This window comes from Ochotona princeps, chromosome 16 (assembly GCF_030435755.1).
Source record: "Ochotona princeps isolate mOchPri1 chromosome 16, mOchPri1.hap1, whole genome shotgun sequence".
Classification (NCBI taxonomy): Eukaryota; Metazoa; Chordata; class Mammalia; order Lagomorpha; family Ochotonidae; genus Ochotona; species Ochotona princeps.
In genome coordinates, this window is record NC_080847.1 from 51,632,644 (window position 1) to 51,655,594 (window position 22,951).

The following is a 22,951-nucleotide window of genomic DNA, read 5'->3' on the forward strand; positions in this document are numbered from 1 at the left end:
ACAGACATGGAGGTAGCTTCCAAGCACTGGTTCACTCCCCAAGTGGCCCCATGGCCGGAGTTGAGCCAGTCTGAGGCCAGGAGCTTCTTCCTGGTCAGGGGTACAGGGGCCCAGCACTTTGGGCCCTGCTCCATTGCTTGCCCAGGCTTAAATGGAGCTGGATCAGAATGAAGCAGCTGGGACTTGAACCGATGCCCATACAGGATGCTGGCGCCACAAGTGGAAGCTTATTCTACTACACCAAGGACCGTCCTGGGCATTCTTTTAGCCTGGGTGTCTCTTCCTCTTTCTGCAGTCAAACACCAGTGCCTGCTGTCCTGGCTGCACAGCTGAGGTCGTGGCCTCCCCGCTTTCCCCACCCCTCGGGTATGGGGTCAGGAACTGAAGCTTCTTGCACCATACCCAGGGTTTTCCTTCCTAAGGAAAAGGGGAACTAGGGTTGGGCAGTTAGGGGTAGGACAGGCAGGATGTCTCAACAGCTGGGGTTATTTTGTTTTGTTTTGTTTTGTTTTTTAAGATTTCTTTTTTTTATTGGAAAAGCAATTTACAGAGAAAAGGAGACACAGAGAGTAAGATCTCCTCTCTGTTGGCTCACTCCCCAAATAGTCTCAGTGGATGGAACTGAACCAAACCAAAGCCAGGAGCCAGAAGCTTCTAGGTCTTCCACTTGGGTGCAGGATCCCAAGTATTTGGGCTATGCTCCATGGCTTTCTCAGGCCATAAGCTGGCAGGTGGAAGAGAAGTGGAGCAGCTGGGACATGAACCAGCAACCATATGGATTCCTAGCACTTGAGGGTGGCAGATTAGCCAGTTGAGCCATTGCACTAAGCCTCCAAGAACTGTTCTTATTTTAGGGCTGTAACCAAGTGCGGCATCCTTTGAAGCCAGTTTTGACCCCTGACAAGTGAGTGGTGTATAGGGTACCAGGAGGCCTGGGCAGGTCTGAGTGATCCTGAACTCTGCCTTTATCTAACTGGCAGGAGCTGCGTTGTCTTAGAGTCTGTTTATTAGGTCAACCTGTGTGCTTGAGAGAAGAGAAAACCCTGGCATGGATGCCATATTGACGACAGTGAGTGACAATGGTTAGGGTGGGGGGTGTCATCCCTTCATGGAACTAGGGGCAGGGCACAGGTTTTATTTTTTATTTATTTATTTTTAAAGTTGTAACATTTCTCTCTCTCTTTTTTTTAAGATTTATTTTATTTTTATTGCAAAGTCAGATATATAGAGAGGAGGAGAGACAGAGAGGAAGATCTTCCGTCCGATGATTCACTCCCCAAGTGGCCACAACAGCTGGTGCTGCGCCGATCTGAAGCCAGGAGCCAAGAACAACTTTCCAGGTCTCTCACATGGGTGCAGGGTCCCAAAGCACTGGGCCGTCCTCGACTGCTTTCCCGGGCCACAAGCAGGGAGCTGGATGGGAAGTGGGGCTGCTGGGATTAGAACCGGAGACCAAATGTGATCCTGGTGCATCCAAGGCGAAGACTTGAGCTGCTAGGCCATTGCACCAGGCCCACAGGTCTTATTTTTAAAGATCTTTCTTTTCCCTCTCTCCCCTTCCCGCCCTCTGTCTCTTCCTTCCTTTGTTTTTAAAAAATGTTTATTTTAATTGAAAGGTCAGATTTTACAGAGAAGGAGATAACAGAAAGATCTTCCATCTGCTTGTTCACCCTTCAAGTGACCCCAATGGCCAGAGCTAAGCCGATCCGAAGCCAGGAGCTTCATCTGGGTCTCCCACTTGGGTGCAGGGTTTCAAGGCATTGGGCCATCCTCCAGTGCTTTCCCAAGCTACAAGGAGGGAGCTGGATGGGAATCGGACTGGTGCCTTTATGGGTCCTGGTGCTTAAGGGTGGAGAATTAGCCAATTGTGCCATTGCATTGGATCCAGGGCACAGGTTTTCTTTATTTTATTTTTATTGGAAAGGCAGATATATATAGAGGAACAGAGACAGAGAGAAAGATCTCCGCTGATTCATTCCTCAAGTGGCTGCAACAGCCGTTGCTGAGCTGGACCTGAAGCCAGGAGCCAGGAGCTTCTTCCAGGTCTCCCTTGCAGGAGTAGGATCCCAAGGCTCTGGGCCATCCTTGACTGCTTTCCCAGGTCACAAGCAGGGAGCTGGATGGGAAGTGGGGCTGCTGGGATTAGAACCACCCATATGGGATCCTGGCGCGTGCAAGCCGAGGACTTTACCGCACGGTACGGATTTTCTTATACGATTTTGAGGGTCTCCTGTTGTATCTGTTCTGCTCCCAACTAAGGGGTTTGCCAGTCCCTCAGCTTTGGAGGTGAATCCTGCCTGCTGACTGGCCAGGTTTCAGACTCCTCCCTCTGCTTCAGTTGCACTCTATTCCCCACTTTGTTCTTTCGCTCCTTTCACCACGCCCCTTCGCAGGTTCACGCTCGGAGGTCGGAGGTCGCGCGTGTGCGCGCGCAGCGGGTCTTCCAGCCCCGGATGAGCAGTGGCGGGAAGCGCGCGGGGCCTGCGCTCCTGCCGGCGGGAACCTCCCTGGGTGCATGCGCTGTGGAGCTTGCCTGGGCTTGCCGGGCTGCGCACGAGGCGTCGCTGGCTGACCAACAGCAGCTTCGAGGGCAGAAGTGGGTCAGATCCAGGCCCGGAGGACAACCCGGGAGGCTCAGAAAGCTTCAGAAGTCAAGAAGTAGGATTCCGTGGGGTCGGGGTGGATGAGCTGCGGCCGGGGAAGCTAGGGGGTGGGAGGTGGGCTTGGAGGGCTTGGAGCGGGCCAACCTCAGAGAGGGTGTTGGCAGGGGCAACCCTTGCGAAGGGCTGAGAGCATATTCCTGACTGGACTGTAGCGAGTCAGATGGTCGGAGGCACAGGTAGGTGGAATGGCCGAGTCCTTGCCCTCTCCTGCCCATTTGGTCAGCGGCGTGGAGGAGCAGGACCTTCCCGGGACCCAGTACCATCAGCTGAGTGCTGGCTCGGGAGAACCCCGAGTTGGTGACCGAGCCAGCAGTGGAGGCTGGAGGAGCCTGGGGGACGCTGGGTGAGGGACACAGCAAGGCCTGCCTGGGACGGGGGAGCTCCCTGTTCATGCTGTGAAAAAATCAACATCGCCAGCCAGATCCAGCATTCCAGTTGTGAGATTTAAAACAGCACACAGGGCTACATGTTAGGTTATAAAACACATCTCACCGTTGTCCAAAAATACATTGCTAGCACTCTAGCAGCCCCTTGCCCAGCTTTCTATCATGGTATTCACAGCTCTGCCACTTCCCCCAGCTGGACTTAGGATGTTAGTTTTTTTTGTTGTTGTTTTTTTTTTTAGTAAGATTTATTTATTTTTTTACAAAGTCAGATATAACAGTGAGGAGGAGAGACAGAGAAACATCTTTCGTCCGATGATTCACTCCCCAAGTGAGCGCAACGGCCAGTGCTGTACTGATCCGGGGCCAGGAGCCAGGAACTTCTCCCAGGTCTCCCATATGGATGCAGGGTCCCAAAGCTTTGGGCTGTCCTTGACTGCCTTCCCAGGCCACAAGCAGGGAGCTGGATGAGAAGTAGAGCTGCCGGGATTAGAACCAGCGTCCATGTGGGATCCTGGCACGTTCAAGGTGAGGGCTTTAGCCGCTAGGCCACAGCACTGGGCCCAATGCTAGGTTGTTTTTTTTTTTAAACAACTCTTAAGAATGTATGTATTTGAAAGGCAGGGTGGAAGAGAGGGGTGGTATGGGGTGGTGGAGGGCAGAGGACAGGAGCACTCCCATCCACTGGTTCAGTTCCCAGGTGCCTGCAGTGGGGACGACTGGAATGCAGCCAAACTTGGAAGCTAGAAATGCCAACGGGGTTTCCCATGTGGGTGGCAAGGGCCCAAGTACTTGAGCTACCACCTGCCATCTGCCAGAGTGTGCATTAGCAGGAAGCCGAAATGCAGAATGGAGCTGAAACTTAAGCCTGGGCGCTTTAGGTTAATGGGCTGTGGGTCAACTACTCTGCCAGAGCCTTCCTCTAGCTTGTCTCTGAATTTGCTATAAATGCAATGCAGTGTATTTTCTGTTGGTTTTGGTTTCTTTTGCTGTCATGTTGTTAGGTCCAAAAGATCCCCAGACTGCAGATAGGCGAGTTCCACATGCAACAATACAAAAGCAAAGACATTTTATTGCCAGCTCGAGCTAGGGTCCGAGTCATCCAACGCAGTGGAGTCTTGACAAGGCCCCTGCTTGGTTCTCTCAGCTTTTATATCCTCCTAGTCACGCCGCGTACATGATCTCTTCTTAGTTACTTGCTGCATATTCACATAGTGCAGATCAAATCACACAAAGGACTGTAAGAGCTGACAATGGCTGGTCTGTTGCCCTCACCCAAAGCTAAGGGCTTTTTAAAGATTTGTATTTTTATTTATTTATTTTTAAAGATTTATTTTTTTTATTACGAAGTCAGATATACAGAGAGGAGAGACAGAGAGGAAGATCTTCCGTCCGATGATTCACTCCCCAAGTGAGCCGCAACGGCCGGTGTGCGCCGATCCGAAGCCGGGAACCAGGAACCTCTTCCGGGTCTCCCACGCGGGTGCAGGGTCCCAAAGCTTTGGGGCCATCCTTGACTACTTTCCCAGGCCACAAGCAGGGAGCTGGATGGGAAGTGGAGCTGCCGGGATTAGAACCGGCTCCAATATGGGATCCTGGTGTGTTGAAGGCGAGGACTTTAGCCGCTAGGCCATGCTGCCGGGCCCGGGCTTTTTTTTTAAATCTCTTTTTCTGTTGGTCACATTTCTCTGGGTGGTTTCTGAGAGGCTCCGCTGTCACCTTTGGGAAATGAGACTTAGGCCTGCTTTCTTACTCAATGCCTGTCATGGTATTAGTCTTGTCTCTTACACTTAAAACAAAAGCAATCAGTACAGAAGCAAACTTAGCAGTTAGATTATCAATACTCAGTGACTACCGTTCTAATGTTGCCTAGTATTCACACACCTTTTTATGATTCAATACTTTCTACTCATCGACTTGACACTAATTAAGTAAGATCCGTAATTAATCCTTATCATTACTTGAAACTATATTCACTACCCTAATCTTACAATATTTTGTCAGATTCATTCTCGGGCTTATCTCTTGTCTCGTTTTTATTGCTGTCTAGTATTCCATTGTATGGATATACCGTGTCAGTTCACACACTGGATTGTTGATGGAAATTTGAGTTTGTTTCCTTTTAGGAGTTGCTCTGAATAAGGCTGCTATGAACACTCTTGTGTGTGTTTTCAAATTTGTTTGGTCATTTGAGAGGCAGAGTGAGAGGGAAAGAGAGAGAGGGAGAGAGAGTAAGTGTGTGTGAGACAAATATCATCTTCCATCTGCTGCTTCACTCCCCAAAGAGCCACAATAGCTGGGTCTGGGCCAGGTCAAAGCCAAGAGTCCAGGCCCCATCCTCTCCTCTTGCAGGGATAACAAGAATCCAAGCACGTGGGTCATCTTCTATTGCTTTCCAAAGGCACAGTAGTGGAGTGTTGGGTTGGAAGTGGAGGAGCCAGCACTGTGATGTTATGTGCATGTCACGAGTGGCAGCTTAACTTGCTACCCAACAACCTTTGTCCCCTTTGTGTATATTTTTGATAGCTTTTTTCTTTTTTTACAGATTCTATTTATTTTTATGGGAAAAGCAGATTTATAGAAGAGAGAAGAGAAAAAGATCTTTAATTATCTGGTTCACTCCCCAAATGGCCATCAAGGCTAGAGCTGAGCCGACTGGAAACCAGGAGCCAAGATCTTCCTCCAAGTTTCCCATGTGGGCACAGGGTACCAAGAATTTGGGCCATCTTTTGCTGCTTTTCCAGGCCACCAGCAGGGAGCTGGATGGGAACTAGAGTAGCAGGAAATGAACCAGTGCCTATATAGGATGCCAGTGCTTGCAAGTGGAGAATTAGCCAATTGAGCCATCAAGCTGGCCCCTTTGATGATGTTTCTCTTAGGATAGATTTAGTAGTAGAATTGCTGAACATGGCTATGAGTACAGGATGTATTTGAAAATATTCATGGAGAATGGAATTCAAATATGAGTTTATTTTTAAAAACCTTATTTATTTATTTTAAAGATTGCTTTTTCCATTTATTGGAAAGGCAGATCAGATTTATGGAGAGGGAGAGAGGAAGATCTTCCATCCACTGGTTCACCCTCAAAATGGCCACAATGGGGCCTGACGTGTTAGCCTAGGGGCTGAAGTCCTTACCTTGCACGCAACAAAATACAATATAGGCACCAGTTCTAATCTCAGTGGCTCCGCTTCCCATCCAGCTCCCTGCTTGTGACCTGGGAAAGCAGTCAAGGACAGCCCAAGGTCTTGGGACCCTGTACCCACGTGGGAGACCCGGAAGAGGCTGTAGGCTCCTGGTTTCAGATTGAGGCTGCTTGGGAAGTGAATCGATGGATGGAAGATCTTTCTCTCTGTCTCTTCTCTCTATATCTGACTTTCCAATGAAAAAAAAAATCGCTACAATTAAAAAAAAGAAAGAAAAGCCTGTAATTTCAAAGAAATTTTCAAAATATATATTGAAAAAAAAAGGCCGCATTGGCCAGGCTGAACCAGTCTGAAGGCAGGAGTCAGGAGTTTCTTTTGGGTCTTCCATGGGTACAGGATCCCAAAGTATGGGCTATCCTCTATGATTTCCCAGGCCATAAGCAGGGAGCTGGATGGGAAGTGGAACAGCCAGGATATGAACCATGATCTTGTAAAAGACTCCTCCTATATCTTTTTCATTTTCCATGAACATTTTGAAGTGCCTTTGGATGCTTTGGCTTGGCAGATGCTACCAAGTGCTGTAACATCTTATAGGTGCCTTAACAAATTCCCACAGCAGACAGTTTACTGTCTCGCAGTCCTGGAGCCCAGCAATCTAAAACCAGTTTGCCTGGGCTGAAATCGCAGGTCAGCACGAGCAGACTCCGTCCTGAGGTCCTAACGGGAGGACCCATTTCCTGCCTGGTGCAGCTTCTGTTGGCTGCCAGCATCACTTGGCTTGTGGCTGCATAGCTCCGGGCTCTGCCCCTTTGGTTGCACTACTCTCGCCTCTTCTGCCAATGTGACATCTCTTTCTGCTTGTTTTAAATTTGTTTAAAGCTTTCTTTTTATTGGAAAGTGAGGTTTACAGAAAGGAGGAGAGACAGAAAGATCTTGCATGTGCTGGTTGACTCCCCAGGTGGCCACAACTGCTGGAGCTGAGCTCAATCCAAAGCCAGGAGTCAGGAGCTTCTTTGGGGACTGCCACGTGGGTGCAGGGTCCCCAGGCTTAGGGCCATTCTGGACTGCATTCCTGGGCAATAAGCAGAGAGCTGGAAGGGAAGTGGAGCAGCCAGGATTAGAACTGACACCCATATGGGACCCCAGCACAAGCAAGGCAAGGACTTTAGCCAAGAGGCTACTGTGGTAGGCCCTTTAAATTTTTTTTTTTTTAAGCTTTTTTAGAAGTTGCTTATGTAGTTGAAAGGAATGTATGCTCCTATGGGCCTCTGATTATGGTGGAGAGTTTCAGGTAGGGAAGAATGTGGGTGGACCAAATGTTTCAGGTTTTTTTGGTTGTTTCTCTCCTGTCTTGCTAGGGGAGGGCGGAGAGGGGTCTCTTGTTTTATTTTTTTTCAAACTGCATCTTGCTAGTGGGTGTAGCAACCTTGCCTTGTGTGTCCCATTCCCAGCCCTCCTGAGAACTGCAGGTATCCTGGTCTAACCCAGCCTAGCCTGGTTCCCATTTGTGCCAGTGTGTGCTGTGAACTGCCCTGCCCTGCCAGTCCCAGACCAGGTTCACCAGTGTGTGCTGTAGTTCAGCCCGGTCCAGCCCGGTCCAGCCTGGTCCAGCCTGCTCCCATTCTGTCTTATAAGGGACAAATGTGATCATATTCATACCCACCTATAGAATCCAAGGAAATGTCCTCATCCCCAAATTCTCACTTGTACCATTTCTCACTCTTTATGTTTAATTGTTTTAATTTGAAAAAAAAAATTGTTTTGTTTTAGGTGATGTTTACATCCTTGATGAGGCTGGGAAGAATCTAGAGTTAGGGAGAAGTGGGTGTGATCATTTTGTGTCTTTACTTTTTGTTTTAAATAAAGGCTTCTTTATTTTTATGGTAAAATCAGATTTACAGAGAGAAGGAGAGACAGAAGAAGATCTTCCATCCACTAGTTCACTCCCCAAGTGGTCACCATGTCTAGAGCTGACCTGATCTGAAGCCTGGAGATAGGAGCTTCTTCTGGGTCTCCCACGCGGGTGCAGGGTCCCAAGGTTTTGTACCATCCACAAGTAGGGAGTTGGATGGGAAGTGGAGCAGCTGCGATACGAACCAGTGCCCATATGGAATCCCAGCTCATGCAAGGCTAGGGCTTTAACTGCTAGGCTGTTGTGCTGGGGCTTAACTTCCCTTTTGTCTTGTAAAGTAACATTCACAGGTTGCAAGGTGCTACGACTGATCATTTTAGGAGGGAATTTTTCTGCCGACTGCTCTGCTAGGCTGTGTTTGCATGTGGGCTGTGCTGTGCCACCAGCACTGAGCTGAATGAGAGTTCTGGACACTTCACATACCTGTTTTTATTGGTCTTGTCAGATGCTTTAATTTTACTGATCTGATGGATGTGGTGTAGTGTATCATCGTGGTTTACTGCTCTACAACGATGAATTTCTGCTTATTCTCGAGTGAGACATTGGTCTTTTTTTAAAAAAAAAACCTCTTTAAAAAAAAGTTTATTTGAAAGGCAGAGTGACAGAGTGAAAAGGGAGACAGAGAGATCTTCCATCTCCTGATTTACTCCCAGAATGGAAATGGCCAAAGCCAGGAAGACAGGAGCTCCATGCACATCTCCCACGTAGGGATCAGGCCCAAACACGTGGGCTGCTGTTTGCTGATTTTCCATGTGCATTCTCGGGGAGCTGAATGGGAAGTAGAGCAGCCAGAACTCAAACCAGTACTGTGATATGGGATCTGTTGTCACATGCGGCGTCTTAACCCATGTGCCACAATGCCAGCTCCTGATTGGCAGTCTTTGAGAGGAGAGATGTGTATAGGTATGCTAAGTAGATGGAATAGCACGTGTGGAAGCTTCAGGAAACATTTATTTAAATTGAATAAGAGGCCTCCCCCCCTTTGAAGCATTAAGTTATTTAAAGTGAATTCAGAGAGATGAATGGAGTTAGGATCAAAGATAAATAAGAAGCAGGGTTAGACTTTTTTGCTCTCAAGCATTAAGTTCAACAAACGTTTGCCAACCTACACTCTTCTGTGTACCATGGGGTGGGTTCGACCTAGTCCCTGCCTCGGCAAGCTTTGGCTTCATAGGGCGTATGATTACTCGAGATATTTCAAAGGAATATAGGAACTCGGCCTAGGCAGACATCAACTCTAACCTGACTTTACAGATTTTAGGCTTGCTTTCTCAAGCTCTCTGACCAAGCATCCCAGCTCCTGTTGACACATCCTTCATTCCTGAAGCCTCCAGCACCTGCTCACAGAATTCTTCTCCACCCCAACCTGAACTGTTCTGCTGGTACACTTACCTGCCCCCATGGTGAACCAGGCCTGCAATTATCTGGCCTCCTGGTATCTCTCATCTGCACAGAGACCTTCATCCCCCTCCAGCTGTCCATTCCTGTGTCCTGTGACCACACCTTGCACTGAGTCACCACCTGGGAGTGGGAACATTCACTGAGGACTTGCCACACTCTGGGCACTCTGCCTAATGTTTCATTATCTGTTTACCCCTCACGCAGACCTGCAGGCCTGGTCATTAGTGGCCTTATTTTTACACACAGGTGCCTGGGTAATACCTTTAGTAAGATATTGGGGCCAGGATTCTAGCTCAAAATGTGTCCCTAATTTCAAATCCCTAGTTGCAGCCACCAAGTACAGTCTTCCGTGTCTTTGAAGTCCAGTGTCCTGCTTTCTGATCCCAGCACCTGCCTTCCAGGTCTGATGAGTTTTTGCTGCAGCATCAGCTCAGAGAGCTCTCCTCTCTGGATGCCTCTGTCTTCTGCCAGTTGGCCAGACCCCTCCTGGCTTCTCTTCCTTCCCTGCCCAGCCAGAGTCTCACATCGGATCCTCTGACAGTCAGGGTCCCAGCAGGAAACAGAAGGTACCACAGCTGGGATTTTGAAGCTCATTTAATGAAGGAACTGTTTGCAGAGCTATGGCCAGGGCTGAGGGAACCAACAGGAAGCTGTGAGAACCCGTAGGTCTGAAGGGGCAGCAGCAGGCAGTGAGTGGTGAGCCTGCAGCCCTGAGAAAGCCAGAGGACATGCCTGAGAGGAGTTCAGTGTGTGGCCACTTCCAGAAACAAAATGCTTAGGTGGATCTGAGAGTAGAAGAAATATCCAGAAGGCAGACTCTTGCTGGCTCCTTTCTTAGGGAGTTACTCATGAATGGTCAGAGGGCTGGGACCCAAATGACGCCATCCATATGGGTAGGGAATGGCCTGGAGACCAGACGGAACACAACCAGCACACACTCAATTCCGTTATGCTGCTAGTCTCTGTATCGTCGACCGAGAGAGCCCTAACCCTGGTCCAGGGGCTGGACTTGGCTGAGAAAAACGATGACCAGGTGGCACATATGGGTGCTGCTCCAACCTCTCGGTCCCTCCACCTTGAGTAGCCTCTCCAACTTGCCCTTCCTTTCTCAACAAATAGAATTTGGGCAAATGAGTTGTGATCTTGAGCTTCGTATTCACGGGCTGCATGCGTCCACATGGTAGAGCTTTGTGCCACCCAAAACATGTTTTGTTGGCTAATGGCCTGCGTCAACTAGTACAGTGAGTCAGATCATGGTCCCACAACATCATAATGGAGCTGAAGCATTCCTGTTGCTTGGTGCTGCTCTTCTCGTCACAGTTGTCTGTGGTATTCAATGCAGTAACGTGCTGCTTGGGGTTCCAGAGTCACCTGATGACACATTCCTCAGAGCGCATCCCCATGGCTAATCAGGGCTTGTTTGTATTCACTCCATCCCTCCAGGCTCTGTTCTGGAGCCTCTGCTCTTGCTTGCGTCTTGGCTCTAGAGTGTGACGTCATCACTCTGACCTTTGTTTCTGCCTCCTTCTCCTTCTCTGTTTTCAGCTCTGATGTTGAATGTGGATATTCCAAGCAGTGGCTTTAACCAACCATCGTGCTGCTTCTCATGCTGAGTGCTTGAGAGGAAATGATTTGGGGTCCTTTGGCTGTGAGCAACAGAAGCCATCGCTTGCTAACTGTTCTGGCAGTGGATGTCTGCGGTGAACAAGCAGTCTTGCTCATGCTAGCCTCAACATTCACTTTCCATCTAAGTCTCAGCTCACTGAAATCATTCACATGCAGTATGCTACTGACCTTCTCTGGCTATATTCTAGAACACTCTTCCATCTCTTATGTGCATCTTCAAGGCAGGGAGACAGAGCTCTCTTGTCCAGTGGTTTACTCCCAAATGTCCACGACAGCTGTGGTTGTACTAGACCAAAGCCAGGAGGTAGGAATTCATTCTAGGTATTCCACATAGCAGAAGGGGTACAAATACATGAGCCATTGCTTAATACCTATGAGGGTGCCCCCGTAGCATGAACCAGGAATTAAAAGCAGATATAGGGTGGAAAATGTAGGTACCCTGACATGGGACATAGGCATGTCAAGTGGTGGCAAATGTTTAAAAATTTATTTATTTTTACTTAAAAGACATATTTTACAAAGAGAAGGTGAGGCAGAGAAAGGGGGGTGGTCTTCCATCTGCTTATTCACTCCCCAAATGCCTGCAACAGCCAGAGCTGAGCCAATCAGGATCCAGGAGCTTTATCAGGGTCTCCCATGTGTGTGCAGGGTCTCAAGGACTTGAGGCATCCTTCGCTGCTTTTCCAGACCGTAAGCAGAGAACTAGATCAGAAGTGGAGCAGCCAGGACATGGACCAGCGTCCATATGGGATGCTAGAGCTGCAGGCCAAAGATTAGCTTGCTGGGTCCTAGTAATTAAATCCTTGCCTTGCAACTGCTGGGATTCCATAAGGGTGATGTCCCATATGGAATGTCCCAGCTATTCCACATGCCATCCAGCTCCCTGCTTGTGACCTGGGAAAGCAGCAGAGGATGGCTCAAGTTTTTGGGACCCTGCACTTGCATGGGGAACTCAGAAGAAGCTCCTGGCTTCTGGCTTTGGATCAGCTTAGCTCTGGCTGTTGGGGCCACTTGGGGAGTGAGTGGGCAGATGGAAGATCTTCCTGTCTCTTCTCTCTGTATATCTGCTTCTCCAATAAAGATGTATACATCTTTAGAAAAAAAAATTTTTTTAAAGATTTATTTGTTAATTTCAAAACCAAAGAGATAGGACGGGAGGGGAAAGAGAAAACATCTTCCACTGATTGAATCACTTTCAAATGCCTGAAATAATAAGAGCTAGGCCAGGTTGAAGCCAGGAGCCAGAAACTGCCGTCAGGTGACCCGCGTGGGTGGCAGAGCTCAAGTGCTTGAAGCATTCTGCACTGGCAAAAAGCTGCATCCGAAGCAGAGGTCGTGAGATTCAAACCAGCACCGTGCTATTGGACAGTCTTTCCAAGTGGCAGCTTAACATGCTACTCCACAGTGCCCAGCCCTTAGGTGCAGGTGTGTGTGTGAACTCCACTGTTCAGTACGTCTCTAGGGAATCTTCCTTTGTCTTATGCCTGAATTAAATAAATAAAAATAAACTGAAAACTTGGTATCTCGAAATAATGAGCATTTCTTATTTCATAGCTTCTATGGATTGGGACTCCACGGGCAGCTTCATTTAGGGGCTGTGGTCTCTCTGAAGGTGTGAGGTGTGGGGGACACAGGATGACAGCTTCTCCCAGAGCGAGGGGACGAGGGAGGGACATGTGGTTTTTTCCTCACCTGTTCTCAGGACTGGTCGCCCCTCACGTCTGCCACACTCTGCTTGGTGGAAGTGAGTCCCCAGGTCCAGCCCACTCTCTCAAGTAGAGAGAATCACACGAGGGCGTCAGTGCCAGGAGGTGGGGGTCACTGGGCGGGGGGGAGTTGGGGGTCACAGATCCCGGCGTGCAGCCTGCTCCGTTTCCTCCCTTTCTTCCTGCTTGCTTCTTCTCTGGCCCCTTTAGGGCCTCCTCTTCCTCTGCCCACCCTTCAAAGGTGCCCTTTCCTCTGGTCCCTTTCTTGGGCCCATAGTGCTTGCTGTCCTCTCTCCTTCTTCCCGAGACTCAGCGATGGCAGTGAGCACAGCTGTGAGCTGCGTGTTACTGGGAGTGACATCTTCCACCCAGACCTCTGCCCAGCGTGGCCTGCACGAGCAATGCCACCCTCTGCTGGATCCAGGGCATGTCTCACAGGCCGTGCAGAGGCCTAAGAGCTTCAAAACCAGCAGCTTTCTGCCTCCCCCGTTTTCTGCTCACTCAGAGGACGGCACCCTCATGCTCTCTGGTTTTACCCAGGCGAGGAGCATGGCCACGGTCAACATCACCCTCCCCCTGCTTTTATTTGTGACTCGCCTCCAAGGTTTTCGAACCTGTTGTCTCCTCCATGTCCCTCCCTTGGTTCGTGTCCCCCCCAAGACCCAAGTGCATCTTCTAGAGAAAGAAAGAGAGAGAGAGAAAGGAAGGAAGGAAGCTCTCTCCTTGATCTCTCCTTGATGAAAACCTTGCAAGAAAGAAAGAAATCTCCTTGATGAAAAGCTTGCAGATACTTCCCCACGTCTTCTGACATCAAAAGATGCTTCACTAAGGGTCTCCCTACCCCTTCGCCAGCAACATCTTTCTCCTGATTTGTAATTTTTTTTGAGTTTTTATTTTGAATTTTTGAATTTTATATGGTACAATTTTGTAGAGTCTGGGATTCCCCCTTCTAAATCCCACCCCCTGGCTGATTTTCCCCACGTTGTTACAGTAGTATAGTACTTCCTAAGGAGTCATGATTCCATCAGTCTGTTATTTAAGTGTGCTCCGACGTTGCTGGTATGGACAATGTCAGATAGTCCAGCACCCCATTGTCTACTCATGTCCAACAGTTTCACTGGGAGTCCATCTTTGATTTCGAAGCAAGGATGCATATTGTATTGTATCCCCACATCTGAATATGGTAGTCTCTATTACTCCATCACTATACACTCCCTTAATTGAGAAGCCACGAAATAAGGTCAACAACTGGTATGAATTAGAACAACAGCAACAAATTACATGGAATCGAAAAAACCATGGAGTCGAGAAAACGCAACACTGAATAACCAACACATGAGGGACGAAAAGAAAGCACAAAAGCCTCTTGAGTAAAATTATGTCACCATGCGATCCAGGAGGCAGTGATGAATTCAACGAGAGAAAAGTATTTGGAAGGAATGAAAATGAAATAAACATCAAAGCACATAGGATGCAGCTGAAAAAACAGATTGGGGATGGGTTATTGAACTTACAATTTGCATGATGGTTTATTCCTTAAATTCCTTAAACTCCTGCTTTGCGTGCTTCTCATTGTGGATAAGAAGCTTTATAACAAGTGTTTTGAATTCTGTATCCCCCACTTTCCCAATGTCTTCCTCAGTTAATTCTGAGATTGGCAAAGGCTTTTGCTCCTTTGCAGGAGAGTCTTCAATAATCATTGCGCCTTTGTCTCTTCTTTTGCTCCTGGTCATTGTACTTCTTTTGCTTCTGGTCATTGTATTTCTGATTATTAGTTCTGGTTATCAGTCTTCTGCTTGGGGCAGGTTTCTAAGCTGTGTCACCCACAGGTCTGCAGATTGATTTTACTTATTGCAGTTGATACGCGGCTCTTTGTTCGTAGTCACTTGTGCCAGTCCTTCCAGCAAGTTCCAGATCTGGGCTTTTAAGTTAGATTTCCACCATGGTCTGTGTAGCCCAGCTCCTGGATCAGCACTCCACCTCTGTGATCCCTTGCTATTGTTGCACTGTTGTCTGTACAGTGTTTCTCTCAGTTTTAGGATGATAGAGCATGCGCAGCTCAATGTTGTCAAAGCCTTTGCCACACTGTACAACATGACAACTGATTTGAAACTTGTGGAGTTCTTGATCTGCTAGCTGTTTGGTCTGCGGGCTACCTGGACCTGTTTTGGTTGGAACCTGAAGGATGCCACCTCGTTGTAATTCACTGAGCCCAAAATGAGTTCAGTCCCAGCTTAGTGCATGCACAGTCCTATCCTATAGCCATTGCCTCCCTACAAAAGATAGTGCCCAATTCGGCTCTAGTGGGGGGTTTGGGCTGTAAAATCCACCCTGTTCCTACAGCACCTGTTTGGGATGTGCTGCTCTGTCTCTGCTCCTGGTCAAATTGAACAAACCAGCAGGTTGGGCAGTTCTTTGTCTGGGTTCCCAGTGAACTCCCCCTCCCACCTGGTTGCTGGTGGAGTTCAGTTTGCCATTTGCTGAATGCCGCTGATATATTGGGTCACTGCAGCGCCACACCATTGTGTCTGCTGCTTTCCTGTGTCCAACAGTCTCCAGGTGCTCTCTGCTGTTGGTTTGTCCTCTCCTATTTCCTGGAATATCTCTGCTTCACCCTGGCTAATGTTTCTCCGTCTGTTTAAACGTGTCCTCACCCTATTCCACCATCTTGATTCTCCCCTGATTTGTAGTCTAATGACTTATGGCTGAACACAACCCTGTCTTCCTCATCTGCCATGCTCTGTTTCACACTCTGATTTGAATGCCCCATCCTCACTTTGGCAGTAGTGGGGGCATCCTAAGGAAATTTCTCTAGGCTAGTTTTGTATCCTAGCACACTGAGCTGTTGTTTGATATGCCTTTGCCTCTCTGACAGTGAGCTCTTGGGGACAGGATCCTGGACCTCTCTCCCTTTTTGTCCCCAACACTTTCCATTGGGGGTGGCTGCACTTGTAGGCACTCATACCGTATGTATCGAACAGGTGTGTGTGTACAAACTGGAGGTTTGCGGTCACATATGAGGTGGTTCTTCAGGTTGAATAGAAGTTAGCCAGAGCTGAAAGAGTGGGAAGGCCTGGAGCTGTCGGGAACTGCATGGACATAGGCTCAGAGACAGGGCAGTGGGCATTGATGGGAGTGAGAGGGGACCCAGATACTGGGAAGGCCTGAAAAACTGGCCAGATAGTTTGACATCTTCCCTGTTGGCACCAGGGCATCCTGAAAGAATTTGAGGCAGGGGGTGATTCCATCAGAGCCATGCTGGAGAAAGATGATTCTGGTGGCCAGTGTGGGAGGTGGGCTGAAAGGGGCAGAACTGGAGTCTGGGAGGCCAGCTCGGAAGAAGGCCGTGTGCCAAGCAGATGTGAAGACCTGAACTTGGACACTGGAGCAGAGAAGAGGAAAAAGGGGGTTTGAGAACTATTAGGCTGAATTCTAGGAAAATGCTCTTTCGCAAACAAAGCTTACTGATGATGAGCCTTTGCATGCGGTTTGTCTTACTATTAAGCTGGTAAATGAACTGGATCGGGTTTCGACACTGGCTGGATACTGAAGCTGAAGTCAGGAGCTGGATGGAGCTGGGTATTGAAAACCCACCTGGGGGCCCGGCGGCGTGGCCTAGCGGCTAAAGTCCTCGCCTTCAACACGCCCCAGGATCCCATATGGGCACCGGTTCTAATCCCGGCAGCTCCACTTCCCATCCAGCTCCCTGCCTGTGGCCTGGGAAAGCAGTCGAGGACGGCCCAAAGCTTTGGGACCCTGCTCCTGCGTGGGAGACCCGGAAGAGGTTCCTGGTTCCCGGCTTTGGATCAGCACAGCACCGGCTATTGCGGTCACTTGGGGAGTGAATCATCGGATGGAAGATCTTCCTCTCTGTCTCTCTTCCTCTCTGTATATCTGACTTTGTAATAAAAAAATAAATAAATCTTAAAAAAACCCCACCTGGGCATCTTTAATCAGCCTCTTCACCTCTTAGGCCAAACTGCGTCCTGTGCCAAGGGGGAGCTTGCAGCCAGCTGGATTGGGGTCTGCATTGTGGTACAGCAGCGTGAGTGGCACCCCTTGTGGGCCCTGGTTCTAGTCCCAGCTGCTCCGCTTCTGATCCACCTTGCTGCTAATGCTCCTGGGAAAACAGCAGAAGATGGCCCAAGCATTAGGACTCCTGCTGTCCACGTGGGAGACTCAAATGAGGCTTGGACCCGCCTTAGTGCAGGCACATGGCAGAGATCTCTGTGAAATTCTGCCTTCCAAATAAATAAGACAAAATTTTAAAAAAGGGGGGGCTGCATAGTGCAGGATAGAAATGTTCTGGGTTTAGCAAGGAGGAGGCTGTTGGGGCATGGGAACAGTGCTGGGGGTGGCCTGGGCTGGGTTCTGGAGGAGCCTGAGCCGTCGCTCCTTCCTGGGTAATGCACAGCTCCAGCCACCAGGGGGCAGCGGCCACACAGAATCCAGGGAGGAGGGACGCCCTGGGGTCCGCCAAGCTGTGCGGAGATGCAGGCAGGGTTTGGGGGGCCGGCTGTAACATCAACTGTTCCCCAGTGGGAAGGATGTCCCCGTGTGAAAGGGAAGAGGTGGGAGCTCTGGGAAGGACAGGGGGAAGGGAGCCCTTTCTGTGGAGCAGACAGGATAAACCTGGCAAGTCCGAGGCGTGTCTGGCAGTTCACCTTCCCTTGGGCCCTGACGGATGTAGGCGGGGCTCGCTCAATAGCAGCTGCCTCCGAGCTGAGGGTTTGTTATTTGTATCTTTGATTTTCTCTACTATGGTTTTCTGATCATCTTACCTTGCGTTCTATGTTCAAAGCAGACTGAACTTTTTTCACCTGCTTCTGTGAAAATACCTCCTCAGCTTGCCTGCTCTTGCTCCTAACTTCTCATCTCAGGCATCACTCCTCCTGGAAGCCTTTGTCCCCTTATCCTGCCCCCACCCCTCTTGGCTCCCATCGAGGCCTAATTTGGTGTTCTACCTTGTATTTTTTTGTGGTCAGCTTTATTGTAGCATAGAATTCGCCAGTTTGTTAAAAGATACATATATATTTGAAAGGTAGATTGAGAGAGAGGAGAATCTGCTACCTGCTGGTCAATCTCCAAATTCCGGCATTGGCAGGAGCTGGGCTGGTCAGAAGCCAGGAGCTTGGAGCTTCTTCCAGGTCTCCTGCTTGAGTACAGGGGCCCATGCACTTGGGCTGCCCTCCTTTGAGGCTGGATGGGAAGTGGAGCAGCCAGGACTCCATTGGTGCCACTATAGGATGCTGGCACCTCAGCCGGAGGCTTAGCTTACTATGGCACAACACTGGCTTCACAACTCACCAATCTTAAATATACATGTTGATGAATTTACACACAGAGAATTGTATGACCACCACAAGAGCATGATACACATAATTCCACGAATCCTCCCCAAAATTCCTTCCTGTCCTGTAGCTGTTTCCCTCTTCCCACTCCAGCCCCTTCCAAACACTGACACTGGCGTAAGAACAGAGCCCCACAGTACAGAGGCCTCTGTGCTTCGCGTCTTTCTCTCTGCCCTTAAGGCTGGGCATGGGTTGTTCATTTCCCTTCCCAGCGCCTGAAGCCTGGTGCTGCAGACGGCTGTGCCCCACAGCACAACTCTGCAATGGAGTTTGATCCAGCGCCTGGAGAGAGAGAGGCAGGAGAGGAGAGCTGCTGGGCCTAGGCAGGTCTCACCAACAAGACCCACTCCAGCTGCTCTGCTGTTTGCCCTGGCTGTCTTCACTCAGTTGGCCTGTGCTCCCCTGCTACGTGCCAACCTGCTTCCTTCCACTTGGTCCTCCCACCCCATTGGACTACTCACTCCAGCCTCTTGGTGAATTGAAAAGGTCTCCACACCCCTGAACTGCTTCTCCCAAAGCCAGTGCTTCTCTCTCCATTCCTCCCCAGACTTCTCCAGGGCCCACCCCCCTTCAGAGGCCCCTGCACCTCAGCCTCTTAGGATGCACTCACATCCTACATCAGCGTGCCTGGGTTCAGCATCCCGGCTCTAGCTTCTTGCCGGTACAGCCCATTAGGAGGCCTGGGTGATACAGTTCCTGCCACCCACCTGCGAGGCCTGGTTCAGCATCCTGACTGGCATTTGGGGAGAACCAGCATGTGGGGCTGTATCTTACAGCTTATCCTTTTGTCCGTCAAAAACAAACTTATAATATCTGGGCACCGGTTCTAATCCCGGCAGCTTCTCTTCCCATCCAGCTCTTTGCTTGTGGCCTGGGGAAACAGTTGAGGACGGCCCAAGCCCTTGGGACCCTGCACCTGTGTGGGAGACCCAGAAGAAGCTCCTGGCTCCCGGCTTCAGATTGGCATAGCACCAGCCATTTTGGTCACTTGGGAAGTGAATCATCAGATGGAAGATCTTCCTCTCTGTCTCTCCTCCTCTCTGTATATCTGGCTTTCCAATAAAAATAAATAAATCTTTAAGAAAAAAGAACCTCTGTCTTGTTCCTATTTCTTTCTTGTAGTTTCGTTCCTTTTCTTGTTTTCTTTTTTTTTTTAAGATTTTTTTAAAAAATTTTATTGTAAAGTCAGATATATACAGAGAGGAAGAGAGACAGAGAGGAAGATCTTCCGTCCGATGATTCACTCCCAAGTGACCGCAATGGCCGGAGCTGAACCAATCCAAAGCCAGGAGCCAGGAGCTCTTCCAGATCTCCCACGCTGGTGTGCAGGGTCCCAACGCTTTGGGCCGTCCTCGACTGCTTTCCCAGGCCACAGGCAGGGAGCTGGATGGGAAGTGGAGCTGCCGGGATTAAACCTGGCGCCCGTATGGGCTCCCGGTTAGCTGCTAGGCCATGGCACTGGGCCCCCTCCTCTTGTTTTCTTCTCTCCAGGTCCCCACACTCTTCCTGACACCTTCACACTGCTGGATCTGGGCAGGGCTTCTCTGGTTGGTCCCCACTCACCGTCCCTCCTCTCCATCTCTCATCCCTCGTGCTGAGATGCACACACACACACACACACACATGACCACAGGTGTGCAGACTAGTTACATTTTGGAGTGTGTGCATGCACCTAGAACCGTATTGAGATACGCACACACATGAGATTCCATAGCTTGCAGTGGAGTGCATTGCCTGTATGCTGGGTGCCGTCGTCTGGATATGTTTCTGAATTGTGGGCAGGCGGAATGAGAGGTGAGAGCTAAGAACACACATTTGCTTGCACAGGAAGAACCCTGTGCGTGCACACCCACAGGCAGGTGTGCGCACATGCTACTCAGAGGAGCCTGGTGCTCTCTGGAGCCAAGGCTGCTTCGCGGGAGAGTACACACATCCTCTCCGTGCTGTGCACAGGGCGCCGCATGCATCTCCACACGTGCTTCACGCACAGACCTCGCAGCTCAGGGCCGGGCGGGAGGAGCCTGAGAGATCACTTTGGACAACCTGCACCCCAGGGCTTTCTGGGTCTAGTAAGTATGTGAGGAATGTCAGCTATGGGTGTTTGGTTTTTTTTTAAGCATTTTCATTTTGTTTTTGAAAGATTTGAAAGAGAGGGCCTGGCAGGGTAACCTAGTGGCTAAAGTCCTAATGGCATGCCCTGCATGCGCCAGGATCTCATACAGACGCCGGTTCTAATCCCGGCAGCTCCACTTCCCATCCAGCTCCCTGCTTATGGCCTGGGAAAGCAGTGGAGGACGGCCCAAAGCCTTGGGACCCTGCACCTGCGTGGGAGACCTAGAAGAAGCTCCTGGCTCCTGGCTTTGGATTGGTTCAGCTCCGGCCGTTGCGGTCACTTGGGAGTGAACCAGCGGGAAACTCTTTCTGTCTCTCCTTTTCTCTGTAAATCTGGCTTTCCAATAATAAATAAATAAAACCTTTTTTTAAAGATTATTTTTATTGCAAAGTCAGATATATACAGAGAGGGGGAGAGACAGAGACAGAGAGGATGATCCCATGTGAGATCCTGGCGCTTTGAAGGTGAGGACTTTAGCCCCTAGAGCACCGCGCTGGGCCCAGTTTTTTTTTTTTTTTTTTTTTTAAATAAGAAATCAGAGTTAGATCTCTTACATTCACTGGCTCACTCCCCAGGTGGCTGCAAGAACCAGGGCCGGGCCAGGCTGGAGTTAGGAGTCCCAGGCTCTATCTGGGCGTGAGTAGCAGCAACCCCAATCCTTGAGCCATAACCAGCTTCTGCTGCTTATATATATATAAGCAGGAAGCTGAATCAGAAGCAGAAGAGCTGAGACAAGCCAGGCACCGTGACACGGGATGCCAGCGTCGCAAGCAACCGTTTAAGCCACTGCGCCACAGTGCCAATCCCATCTTTCATATGAATATTCTGGATAATTAGGACATACCAGTCATATGGCAGATGTTCAAAAAGGCTGAGGCAATATGATTTATCTTTTTTTTAAAAGATTTATTTATTTTATTACAAAGTCAGATATACAGAGAGGAAGAGAGACAGAGAGGAAGATCTTCCATCCAATGATTCACTCCCCAAGTGAACGCAACGGCCAGTGCTGCGCCGATCCAAAGCCAGGATCCAGGAACCTCTTCCAGTTCTCCCATGCAGGTGCAGAGTCCCAAGGCTTTGGGCCATCCTCGACTACTTACCCAGGCCACAAGCAGGGAGCTGGATGGGAAGTGGAGCTGCCTGGATTAGAACCGGCGCCCATATGGGATCCTGGGGCGTGTTGAAGGCGAGGACTTTAGCCGCTAGGCCATGCCGCCGGGCCGATTTATCTTTTAATTCCACTTTTTTTTCATCATTTGTTTTTGGTTGTTTATTCAAGAGACAGAGCTCCCATCTGTTGGTTCACTCCCCAGATGCCTCAGGGACCAAGATAAGGACGGGGCAGAGCGAGGAGCTGGGAACTGAGCCTAGGTCTTCCGTGTGGGTGACAGGGACCCATGGACTTGAGCCGTCACCTAGAGTTTCTCAAGGTCTGCACTTGACAGGGAGAATGAGCCAGCAATGTTCTGTGACCTTTAAAACACTTTTTATTTGAAAGGCAGAGTTACAGAAGGAAAGAGAGAGAGAGATCTAACATCTGCTGATTCACTGCCCAAATGGGCGCAATGGCAGAAGAAACAAGCCAGGAGCTTCTTCTTGGGCTCCAGTGTGTGTGTGTGTGTGTGTGGAGGAGCGGCAAGAACTTGGGCCACCTCTGCTGCTTCCCTAGGCCATTAACAAGCAGCTAGATTAGCAATAGAGCAGCTGGGCCCAGCACGATAGCCTAGTGGCTAAAGTCCTCATCTTGCACATGGTGGATTCCATGTAGGCACCAGGAACGGCGGTTCTGCTTCCCATCCAGCTCCCTGCTTGTGGCCTGGGAGGGCAGTGGAGGACGGCCCAAAGCCTTGGGACCCTGCACCTGCGTGGGAGACCTGGAGGAGGTTATGGGCTCCTGGCTTTGGATTGGCTCAGCTCCGGCCATTGAGGTCACTTGGGGAGTGAATCATTGGACGGAAGATCTTCCTCTCTGTCTGTCCTCCTCTCTGTATATCTTTCCAATTTAAAAAAGAATTTAATAATAATAATAGTAAAGAAGTAGAGCAGCTGGGACTTGAATCAGTGCCCATGTGGGATGCCAGTTCATCAGGCTTTGCTTACTATGCCTGTCCCTTTCTGTGAACTTTTTTTAAGAGAGTATTTAAATATTTTTTTATCGAAAAGGCAGACTTACAGAGAGAAGAAGAGACAAATATTTTCCATACACCAGTTTACTACTCCCCAAGTGGCTGTAACAGCTGGAGCTGAACTGATCTGAAGCCAGGAGCCAGAAACCTCCTCCAGGTCTCCCACGTGGGTTTAGGGTCCCCAGGCTTTGGTCCAACCTCGACTGCTTTTCCAGGCCACAAGCAGGGAGCTGGAAGGGAAGTAGAGCAACCAGGATATCAACCGGGGCCTGTACAGGATCCTGGCGTGTGCAAAGTGAGAAGTCAGCCACTCTGGAATTACGCCAGACCCTCCATGAACTGTTTGCAATCTTTGTATATAAGCTAAGGCCCACAGGCACTCCACACAGTGTCCAATAAACATGTGACCCCGGTTCACGTCAGATGCTCACACACTTGTCAGATGCGTGATTGTCATGTCATCGGTCATTACAAGGGACGAGCCTGCTCCTATCTCCTGTTCCCCAGCATGTTCCAGTCCT

The 22,951-nt window shown here is 49.5% G+C and overlaps 1 protein-coding gene across 1 annotated transcript in view; it reads left to right on the plus strand.

Moving 5' to 3' along the window:
* Window positions 1-2,454: 2,454 nt before the first annotated feature.
* Window positions 2,455-22,951, plus strand: part of POU2F2 (POU class 2 homeobox 2) — a 100,024-nt gene continuing 79,527 nt past the window's right edge. The window contains exon 1 of the mRNA XM_058674192.1: window positions 2,455-2,596. The gene's annotated coding sequence lies outside the window, so the exon portion shown is untranslated. The remainder of the gene's footprint in view (window positions 2,597-22,951) is intronic.